Genomic DNA, 12,182 nt, shown 5'->3' with positions numbered 1-12,182 from the left:
CGTCACACGGAGTGACAAATCCCAGTCTCGATCCATACTAACTCAACGAACACCTTCGGAGATACCTGTAGAGCATCTTTATAGTCACCCAGTTACGTTGCGACGTTTGATACACACAAAGCATTCCTCCGGTGTCCGTGAGTTATATGATCTCATGGTCATAGGAACAAATACTTGACACGCAGAAAACAGTAGCAACAAAATGACACGATCAACATGCTACGTCTATTAGTTTGGGTCTAGTCCATCACATGATTCTCCTAATGATGTGATCCCGTTATCAAGTGACAACACTTGCCTATGGCCAGGAAACCTTGACCATCTTTGATCAACGAGCTAGTCAACTAGAGGCTTACTAGGGACAGTGTTTTGTCTATGTATCCACACAAGTATTGTGTTTCCAATCAATACAATTATAGCATGGATAATAAACGATTATCATGAACTAAGAAATATAATAATAACTAATTTATTATTGCCTCTAGGGCATATTTCCAACATTCTCCTTCATACAAAGCTTAAGAATAATGTGAGATACCATGTGATCAGTCACAAGAATGTCACTAGGGAACAAAGCAGACCAAGTATCATAAACAATCTTAAAATATAAGGGCCATAGATAGGCACCTCCATGTCAAGAACAGTTGAACGAAGATCCCTCCACATAATGTGGGAAACATTCAAAGTTGAGTATTTGTCTTTGTGTTTCATGCGCATCAACAAGAGGTTCACCAGATAAGAGTAAACCTGAGCCTTGTTCCCAACTCGAGGAAAAAGAGTGTTGCAAAAGACACATACCCAATATGGGGCCGGCGTCAACTTTGGTATGGCTTGGGTCCCGTACTAATGAGACCCGAATGACCCTTTCGTACCAAGCATTAAGAACGGGAGATCCCTCGACCATTGCCTTCTTGTCATTTGACGCTTGTATGAAGTGAGTGTTTACATCCGCCTCCTCGAGACTGTCCCTCCAATTCAGTAAAACTAGAACTGGAGGGTTTTCCATTTGCCCGAGGGGATGGTTTTGCAGCGGTTTCCCGCTCAAGCTGACTCCGACTTCCTCATAACTCAGTTCGCATGGGTCAATGTTCATAAAAAAAGGCAGACTTGTGAATTTCCACAACTTCAGTGTGTGGCCTAATATCAACTGGCACATATGGTCCTGAGTCAGCATAGCCCAAAGAGTTTATGAAGGTCTTCTAGTTGGAAAGCGAACATCTACCACCAGTCATCCATGTCGAGCTCCTTGCCTCGTCTTCATGGATGTGAATCGTGGCATAGAACTGAGCCACAATCTCGCTTTCAATATCCTTGTTGAAACAAATGATGGGAAATAGACACCACTGCTGGCAAAGAGCACGAGCTTCAGCAAAGTACTCACATTCTGGATTGTTGCTCATGTACCCCATGTTGATGGATTTGGCATCAGGCACAAAGAGGTTTGTCTTTCTCTTCAACACACCAACATATATGAGAGATTGCTCCTTGGTCTAGAAGGGGTGACCAACCAACGCATCATCCTGATCGTGGCGATAAGGATTGTGCCGATGGAACTCTGCAAACTTCTTGGCACAAATATCATGAGGAGAGGTGAAAACCTTCTTCTTGCTAACAGTCCTCTTCACATCTTGTTGTTGAGGTTGAGTACTAGAATCATACTCTTCATCTTCACATGTTTAGAAATGGTTGGAACCACCAGTACGGCTAATATTCATGCGACGAGCAGTAGAAGCAAAGCTACCCTCACCTGGAACTCACAAAGAAGGAACGAGGGAATGCACATGTAAATGCATTGCATACGCCAAGAATAGAAAAAAATATATGAGAATACAGATAAAACATAGAAAATCTTGAGTTCTAGGCCACAAGCGATAGTACCGTGGTATAGGAGCGGTATTCCACCAGAGCGTTAGTACCATTCAGGTACCAGCGGTAGTACCACCCGGAAAGCAGAAGAACTTCCGCGACTTGGAGACGGTAGTACCTGTGACGTAGAACACAACACTTCTGATGCTCATCTACTATACCCCTATCTAGCAGTCATTTCACGTCCTACTCATGCCTAGATTTCATGAAAAATCAAGGAAAACTCATGCATTGCCCTAGTTTTAAGATCCCAAAATTAAAGCCAATGAGAAAATAAAGGAAGGCAATACCAGAGTCCATGGCATGAGACAGAGGAGGGGATAAACCCCACGGGACGGAAATGCGAAGGACGACACGAAATGGGGGATCCGGAGCCGGCCTACGGGGGAGGTTTTGGTCGTATGCGATAGAGGACACGAAGAGGAGGAAGAGTGAATGGGTATGAGGGGTTAGAAATCCCCCTACCCACCACTTGAACCATCCAGGAGTCCCCGAAGCGGTAGTACTACGGTCTAGTGCGGTAGTACTTCCTGTAGCCAAACACAGTCCGAAAGCAATCAAAGAAAAGAGGACTTGTGCAGCTTTATGAGTCTGGGAAAATTATGAAACATGAGATGAAGACACTCAAACACATTCAAATGAGAGGAGACTCTCCAAGTTTAAAGAGTCCAAACACGAATAAAAAGAAGCTTAGAGTGACACAACACATGAATAAGCTCTCAAAGGAAAATGCCTCACTGGGAGGGGGTGGTGGCTGAAGCCACCTATTTTTGAGTGAATTGGTATGTCGGCAAATATTTTAACCTTGGGCCCATGACCAAAACTCTCCTTTGAAGCACAAGTGTCATAAAAATGACTAATGGGAAAGACTTGATCGATTTATGCATAATATGGGGAGGGAGAGTTCGTAGAGAGAACAACACTCCTCCTATGTCCGTTCCTACATCTAAACAAGATAATATGATGAGTGTGGTGGGATGTGCAAAATTTCAAGCCACATGAATCAATTATATTTAGCTCATGCCTTAACTCGCCAAATCTTGCTTTTATCCAATCGCTTCATGAATTTATTTGCAAGTTGCTCATTAGCGTTGAGATCGATAAGATCAATCTCTCCGCGCTTGATATGCTCCCGGATGAAATGATGACAAATATCAATATGGTTTATCTTGCAGTGTTGAATTGGGTTGTTGGAGATATTGATTTAACTTCCATTTTCACAATAAAGAGGCACTTTGTCACACTTGACACCAGAATCCTTTAAAGTTTTTCCCATCCAAAGAATCTGTGCACAACACCTTGTGGCTGCTACATGCTCGTCCTCACTGGACGAGAGAGAAACACAACTTTTTTTTGTTGAAGACCAACTTACCACAAGGCAACCAAGGAATTGGCAGACTCCAGAAGTTGACTTCCTCTCCATATGGTATCGCGCCCAATCCGAGTCCAAATACCCCATGAGATGAAATGAAGCACCTTTGGGGTACCATGAGCCAAAGTTTGGGCTAAGAGCCAAATATCAAAAGATTCTCTTTACTACCACATAGTGGATTTCCTTAGGTGCGGATTGAACATGCACAAATTCCCACACTTAACATAATATCCGGCCTAGATGCACCAAGATAAAGCGAGGATCCAATCATGGAGTAGTATACCTTTTGATCCATGTCTTTACCATTGGGATCACAATCAAGACGGCATTTGAGAGGCATAGGAGTGTTGGCCTTGGGCTGATTGAGTTCATCCATATTGAATCTTTTGAGCATGTCTTGAGTATATTTAGCTTGGTTGATGAAGGTTCCTTAACTTTGTTGCGTTACTTCGAATCCAAGGAAGAACTTCAACTATCTCATCATAGACACCTCAAACTCTTTGTTACTTAGGGTGGCAAACTCATCATTGAAAGCTTTATTAGGAGAAGAAAATAAAATTTCATCAACATACAATTGGCATATGACCAAGCTCCCTTTAACCCTCTTTGTGAAAAGAGTGTGATAAATTTTTCCAATTTCAAACCCACGGTCTTGCAACATCTCAGTAAGGTGCTCATACCATGCACGTGGGGCTTGTTTAAGGTCATAGAATGCCTCATCGAGAACGTATGCATGATTGAGGAACTTGGGATCCTCGAACCCCGGGGGTGCTTGACATACCAACTCCTTAAGTGGATCATTAAGAAATGCACTCTTCGCATCCATTTGATATAGTTTGAAGTCATGATGAGATGCATATGCAAACAACATGCGAAAAGATTCAGGACATGCAATGGGGGCAAAGATTTTACCATAGTCGACACCCTCGACTTGGGAGTAGCCTTGTGCAACCAATCTTTCCTTGTTGCGAATGATGACAGCATTCGCATCTTGCTTGTTCTTGAAGATTCATTTCATTCCAATGACATTGTGATTACCCTTTGGTCTTTGCACCAACCGCCACACTTTGTTGCACTCGAAGTTATTGTGTTCATCGTGGATGGCTTCAAGCCACTTCGTGTCTTCGGGCTCTTCTTGTACCTTAAGGGTTCAATGCGAGAATCAAACGTGTGATGTTCACAATTTTTTGTTAATTGATTATCAGTGGTTACCCCTTTGTTCAAGCTGCCATAGATGTTCTCCAAAACATGTTGATCATGTATAAGCTTGGTAGCTATCTTGGTGGCTCGTATTTCTAAGATCTCCTCCATGGAAAGTTGAGGAGCAATGTTTTGGGATGGTTGAGAAGCATCATCTTGATGACCTTGAGCGCCTTCAGGATCTTTCTATATATCTTGAGAATGATCTTGATCTTGAGATTGCTCTAGGCTGTGACATTAATCTTGGACATCACTTGGTGTATCACCAACATCATGCGGTTGATATTTCTCTTGATCTTGATCACTTGCTTGAGGGCCTTTACTTAGTTCTTCGAAAGTGTGCCGGTCTTGCGCTAGTGATGGCTCCACTTGAGGGGAACATTGTCCTTCTCCTTAGGCCACAAGGGTTCGTCAACAGGTAGGAAGTGTCCCATACCCATTCTTCTTATGGCTTGGTCAGGAATTTTGTCACCTACATCAAACATACCACTTTGCTCCACTTAGGAGCCATTATTTTCATCAAACTCCATGTTACACGTCTCCTCAATGAGTCCATTGGACTTGTTTAGGACATGGTAAGCATGAGAGTTTGTAGCATAACTAACAAGTATGCCCTCTTGAGATCCAGATTCAAATTTAGAAAAATGAGCACCTTTCTTGAGAATGAAACAATTACAACCAAACACCGGAAAATACTTGAGGTTGGGCTTGTTAGCGACAAGTATTTCATAAGGCATCATGTTAAAGCCTCAGCTTAGGTAGAGATGATTAGATGCATGACATGCAGTGTTGATCGCTTCGGCCCAAAAGTTGTATGGAGATTTAAAGTCTGCCATCATAGTCCTTGCCGCGTCCATCAACGTCAGGTTCTTCCTTTCCGCGACATCACTTTGTTGAGGGGTATATGGTGCGGAGTATTGATGCTTAATACGTCTCCAACGTGTCGATAATTTATGAAGTATTGATGCCATGTTTGCCTATGTTTACAACACTTCTATATGGTTTTGAAGCACTTTATATGATTTATTTAGAACTAACCTGGTCTGATGTTGTTTTTAGCAGAATTACCGTGGTGTTGTTTTTTGTGCAGAAAATGAATGTTCTTGGAATCATCCAAAGCTTTTATATTTTATTTTGGAGTAAATAGGCAATATTGGAGCGAACAACAAAGGGAGGGAAGCCACTAGTGGGCCACAACCCAAAAGGCTGTGACCCCCCTAGGTTGTGGCATGATGGCTTGTGGGGCCCACGTGGCTCCATTTGGCGTGATTCCAACGCTGAAAAATGCTATAAATACTAGAAACTCCATAAATAAAGAGAGATCTTTCGCTCCGCTGCCTCATACGTCTCCGTCGTATGTACTTTTCCGAACTCTTTTGCCCTTGTTTTGGACTCTAATTAGCATGATTTGAATGGAACTAACCCGGACTGACGCTGTTTTCAGCAGAATTGCCATGGTGTTGTTTTTGTGCAGAAATAAAAGTTCTCGGAATTTCATAAAACTTTACGGAGATTTTTTCTGGAACAAATGAAAAATACCTGCGCAAAGATCCACCGAAGGGGGCATGCCAGTGGGCCACAAGCCCATAGGTCGCGGCCACCCCCTATGGCCGCGCCGTGCAGGCTTGTGGGGCCCACATGGCACCACCTGTTGGGGAACGTCGCATGGGAAAGAAAAAATTTCCTACGCGCACGAAGAGCTATCATGGTGATGTCCATCTACGAGAGGGGATATTTGATCTACGTACCCTTGTAGATCGCACAGCAGAAGCGTTAAGAAATGCGGTTGATGTAGTGGAACGTCCTCATGTCCCTCGATCCGCCCCGCGATCCGTCCCACGATCTAGTGCCGAACGGACGGCACCTCCGCGTTCAGCACACGTACAGCTCGACGATGTTCTCGGCCTTCTTGATCCAGCAAGAGAGACGGAGAGGTAGATGAGTTCTCCGGCAGCGTGACGGCGCTCCGGAGGTTGGTGGTGATCTAATCTCAGCAGGGCTCCGCCCGAGCTCCGCAGAAACGCGATCTAGAGGTAAAACCGTGGAGATATGTGGTCGGGCTGCCGGGGCAAAGTTGTCTCAAATCAGCCCTAAAACCTCCGTATATATAGGTGGGAGAGGGGGGCCTTGCCTTGGGGCTCAAGGAGCCCCAAGGGGGTCGGCTGAGCCAAGGGGGGAGTCCTCCCCTTCCAAACCGAATCCAACTAGGTTTGGAAGGAGGAGTCCTTCCCCTTTTTCCCACCTCCTCACTTTTTTTTCTTTTTCTCTTTGATTTTCTTCCTATGGCGCATAGGGCCTTCTTGGGCTGTCCCACCAGCCCACTAAGGGCTGATGCTCCACCCCCAAGGCCTATGGGCTTCCCCAGGGTGGGTTGCCCCCCCCGGTGAACACCCGGAACCCATTCGTCATTCCCGGTACATTCCCGGTAACTCCGAAAACCTTCCGGTAATCAAATGAGGTCATCCTATATATCAATCTTCGTTTTCGGACCATTTTGGAAACCCTCGTGATGTTTGTGATCTCATCCGGGACACCAAACAACATTCGGTAACCAACCATATAACTCAAATACGCATAAAACAACGTCGAACCTTAAGTGTGCAGACCCTGCGGGTTCGAGAACTATGCAGACATGACCCCAGTGACTCCTCGGTCAATATCCAATAGCGGGACCTGGATGCCCATATTGGATCCCACATATTCTACGAAGATCTTATCGTTTGAACCTCAATGCCAAGGATTCATATAATCCCGTATGTCATTCCCTTTGTCCTTCGGTATGTTACTTGCCCGAGATTCGATCGTCAGTATCCGCATACCTATTTCAATCTCTTTTACCGGCAAGTGTCTTTACTCGTTCCGTAATACAAGATCCCGTAACTTACACTACGTCACTTTGCTTGCAAGGCTTGTGTGTGATGTTGTATTACCGAGTGGGCCCGAGATACCTCTCCGTCACACGGAGTGACAAATCCCAGTCTCGATCCATACTAACTCAACGAACACCTTCGGAGATACCTCTAGAGCATCTTTATAGTCACCCAGTTACGTTGCGACGTTTGATACACACAAAGCATTCCTCCGGTGTCAGTGAGTTATATGATCTCATGGTCATAGGAACAAATACTTGACACGGAGAAAACAGTAGCAACAAGATGACACGATCAACATGCTACGTCTATTAGTTTGGGTCTAGTCCATCACGTGATTCTCCTAATGACGTGATCCAGTTATCAAGCAACAACACCTTGTTCATAATCAGAAGACCCTGACTATCTTTGATCAACTGGCTAGCCAACTAGAGGCTTGCTAGGGACAGTGTTTTGTCTATGTATCCACACATGTATATAAGTCTTCATTCAATACAATTATAGCATGGATAATAAACGATAATCTTGATACATGAATTATAATAATAACTATATTTATTATTGCCTCTAGGGCATATATCCAACAGTCTCCCACTTGCACTAGAGTCAATAATCTAGCCCTCACATCATCATGCGAATTACATGGTAATAAATCTAACACCCATACAGTTCTGGTGTTGATCATGCTTTGCCCGTGGAAGAGGTTTAGTCAGCGGGTCTGCTACATTCAGATCCGTGTGCACTTTGCATATATTTACGTCCTCCCCTTCGACGTAGTCGCGGGTGAGGTTGAAGCATCGTTTGATGTGTCTGGTCTTCTTGTGAAACCGTGGTTCCTTTGCTAAGGCAATGGCACCCGTGTTGTCACAGGACAAGGATATTGGATTCAGTGCGCTTGGCACCACTCCAAGATCCGTCATGAACTGCTTCATCCAGACACCCTCCTTAGCCGCCTCCGAGGCAGCCATGTACTCCGCTTCACATGTAGAATCTGCTACGACGCTTTGCTTGGAACTGCACCAGCTTACCGCACCCCCATTAAGAATAAATACGTATCCGGTCTGTGACTTAGAGTCGTCTGGATCTATGTCAAAGCATGCATCGATGTAACCCTTTACGGCGAGCTCTTTGTCAGCTCCATACACGAGAAACATCTCCTTAGTCCTTTTCAGGTAATTCAGGATATTCTTGACCGCCGTCCAGTGATCCACTCCTGGATTACTCTGGAACCTACCTGCCATACTTATGGCCAGGCTAACGTCCGGTCTAGTGCACATCATTGCATACATGATAGAACCTATGGCTGAAGCATAGGGGACGGTGCTCATATGCTCTCTATCCGCATTAGTTGCTGGGCACTGAGTCTTACTCAATCTCGTACCTTGTAAAACTGGCAAGAACTCTTTCTTGGACTGTTCCATTTTGAACCTCTTCAAAACTGTATCAAGGTATGTGCTTTGCGAAAGTCCTATCAGGCGTTTTGATCTATCCCTGTAGATCTTAATGCCTAGAATGTAAGCAGCTTCTCCTAGGTCCTTCATAGAGAAACTTTTATTCAAGTAATCCTTTAGGCTCTCCAAAAACTCTACGTTGTTTCCAATCAGCAATATGTCATCCACATATAATATTAGAAACGCCACAGAGCTCCCACTCAATTTCTTGTAAATACAAGATTCTCCAACCACTTGTATAAACCCAAATGCTTTGATCACCTCATCAAAGCGTTTGTTCCAACTCCGAGATGCTAGCACCAGTCCATAAATGGATCGCTGGAGCTTGCACACCTTTTTAGCATTCTTAGGATCGACAAAACCTTCGGGTTGCATCATATACAACTCTTCCTTAAGGAAACCGTTAAGGAACGCCGTTTTGACATCCATCTGCCAGATTTCATAATCAAAAAATGCAGCTATTGCTAACATGATTCTGACGGACTTAAGCATCGCTACGGGTGAGAATGTCTCATCGTAGTCAACTCCTTGAACTTGTGAAAAACCCTTTGCCACGAGTCGAGCTTTATAAACGGTCACATTGTCGTCAGCGTCCGTCTCCTTCTTAAAGATCCATTTTTTCTGAATAGCCTTGTGGCCCTCAGGTAGTACTTCCAAAGTCCAGACTTTGTTCTCATACATGGATGCTATCTCGGACTTCATGGCCTCTAGGCATTTGTTGGAATCTGGGCCCACCATTGCTTCTTCATAATTTGCAGGTTCATCACTGTCTAACAACATGATTGACAAAACGGGATTACCGTACCACTCTGGAGCAGCACGTGGTCTCGTCGACCTGCGTGGTTCGACAGGAACTTGAACCGGAGTTTCACGATCATCATCATTAACTTCCTCCTCAACCGACGTCGCAACGATAGAGGTTTCCCCTTGCCCTGCGCCACCATCTAGAGGGATGAGAGGTTCCACAACCTCATCAAGTCCTATCTTCCTCCCACTCAATTCTCTAGAGAGAAACTCCTTCTCGAGAAAAGCTCCGTTTTTAGCAACAAACACTTTGCCCTCGAATTTGAGATAGAAGGTGTAGCCAACTGTCTCTTTTGGGTAACCTATGAAGATGCACTTTTCCGCTTTGGGTTCCAGCTTTTCAGGCTCACGCTTTTTTACATAAGCTTCACATCCCCAAACTTTAAGAAACGACAACTTTGGCCTTTTGCCATACCACAGTTCGTATGGTGTCGTCTCAACGGATTTTGATGGTGCCCTATTTAAAGTGAATGCAGCTGTGTCTAATGCATAACCCCATAACGATAACGACAAATCGGTAAGAGACATCATAGATCGCACCATCTCTAATAAAGTACGATTACGACGTTCGGACACACCATTACGCTGTGGTGTTCCAGGCGGTGTCAACTGTGAAACAATTCCACATTGTCTTAAGTGAGCACGAAACTCGAAACTCAGATATTCACCCCCACGATCAGACCGTAGGAACTTGATCTTCTTGTTATGATGATTTTCAACTTCACTCTGAAATTGCTTGAACTTTTCAAATGTTTCGGACTTGTGCTTCATTAAGTAGACATAACCATATCTACTCAAATCGTAAGTGAAGGTGAGAAAATAACGATATCCGCCGCGTGCCTCTACGCTCATCGGACCGCACACATCAGTATGTATGATTTCCAACAAGTCACTGGCACGCTCCATTGTTCCAGAGAACGGAGTTTTACTCATCTTGCCCATGAGGCATGGTTCGCACGTGTCAAGTGAATCAAAGTCAAGTGACTCCAAAAGTCCATCGGCATGGAGTTTCTTCATGCGGTTTACACCAATATGACCTAAGTGGCAGTGCCACAAAAATATGGCGCTATCATTGTTAACTCTAACTCTTTTGGTCTCAATGTTATGTATATGTGTATCACAATCAAGATTCAATATGAACAATCCTCTCACATTGGGTGCATGACCATAAAAGATGTTACTCATAGAAATAGAACAACCATTATTCTCTGACTTAAAAGAGTAACCGTCTCGCAATAAACAAGATCCAGATATAATGTTCATGCTCAACGCAGGCACTAAATAACAATTATTCAAGTGCATAACTAATCCCGATGGTAACTAAAGTGAAACTGTGCCGACGGCGATTGCATCAACCTTGGAACCATTTCCTACGCTTATCGTCACTTCATCTTTCGCCAGCCTTCGTCTATTCCGTAGTTCCTGTTTCGAGTTGCAAATATGAGCAACAGAACCGGTATCGAATACCCAGGCACTACTACGAGAGCCGGTTAAGTACACATCAATAACATGTATATCAAATATACCTGATTTTTCTTTGGCCGCCTTCTTATCAGCCAGATACTTGGGGCAGTTGCGCTTCCAGTGACCCATACCCTTGCAATAGTAGCACTCTATTTCAGGCTTAGGTCCAGCTTTGGGTTTCTTCTTCAGATTGGCAACAAGCTTGCCGCTCTTCTTTGAATTACCCTTCTTGGCTTTGCCATTTCTCTTGAAACTAGTGGTCTTATTCACCATCAACACTTGATGCTCTTTACGGAGTTCGGACTCTGCGACTTTCAGCATCGCAAACAACTCACCGGGTGACTTGTTCATCCCTTGCATGTTGTAGTTCAACACAAAGCCATTATAGCTTGGCGGCAGTGATTGAAGGATTCTGTCAGTGATAGCCTCTTGCGGGAGTTCAATCCCCAGCTCAGCTAGACGGTTTGAGTACCCAGACATTCTGAGCACATGTTCACTGACAGACAAATTCTCCTCCATCTTGCAAGCATAGAATTTATTGGAGGTCTCATACCTCTCGATCCGGGCGTTCTTTTGAAAGATAAACTTCAACTCCTGGAACATCTCATATGCTCCATGACGCTCAAAGCGACGTTGAAGTCCCGGTTCTAAGCCATACAAGACTGAACATTGAACTACTGAGTAGTCCTCCTTACGTGTTAACCAAGCATTCTTAACATCATGGTCAGCCGTAGCGGGTGGTTCATCTCCTAGCGCAGCATTACGGACATAATCCTTCTTCCCAGCTTGTAAGATTAGCTTAAGATTATGAGCCCAGTCTACAAAGTTGCTTCCATCATCTTTCAACTTAGCTTTCTCTAGGAACGTATTAAAATTCAGGGTGACTGTCGCGTGAGCCATGATCTACAACACAAATATATTCAAAGTGGACTTAGACTATGTTCAAGATAATTAGAGTTTAACTTAATCAAATTACTTGCTAAACTCCCACTCAAAAAGTACATCTCTCTAGTCATTTGAGTGGTTCATGACCCACTTACACTAGCTCAAGTCCGATCATCACGTGAGTTGAGTATAGTTTTAGTGGTAAGCATCCCTATGCTAATCATATCATCTATATGATTCATGATCGACCTTTAGGTCTCATGTGTTCCG

Source organism: Hordeum vulgare, chromosome 7H (assembly GCF_904849725.1).
Source record: "Hordeum vulgare subsp. vulgare chromosome 7H, MorexV3_pseudomolecules_assembly, whole genome shotgun sequence".
Lineage (NCBI taxonomy): Eukaryota > Viridiplantae > Streptophyta > Magnoliopsida > Poales > Poaceae > Hordeum > Hordeum vulgare.
The sequence above is the reverse complement of the archived record's forward strand: the minus strand, read 5'-3'. Positions refer to the sequence as shown.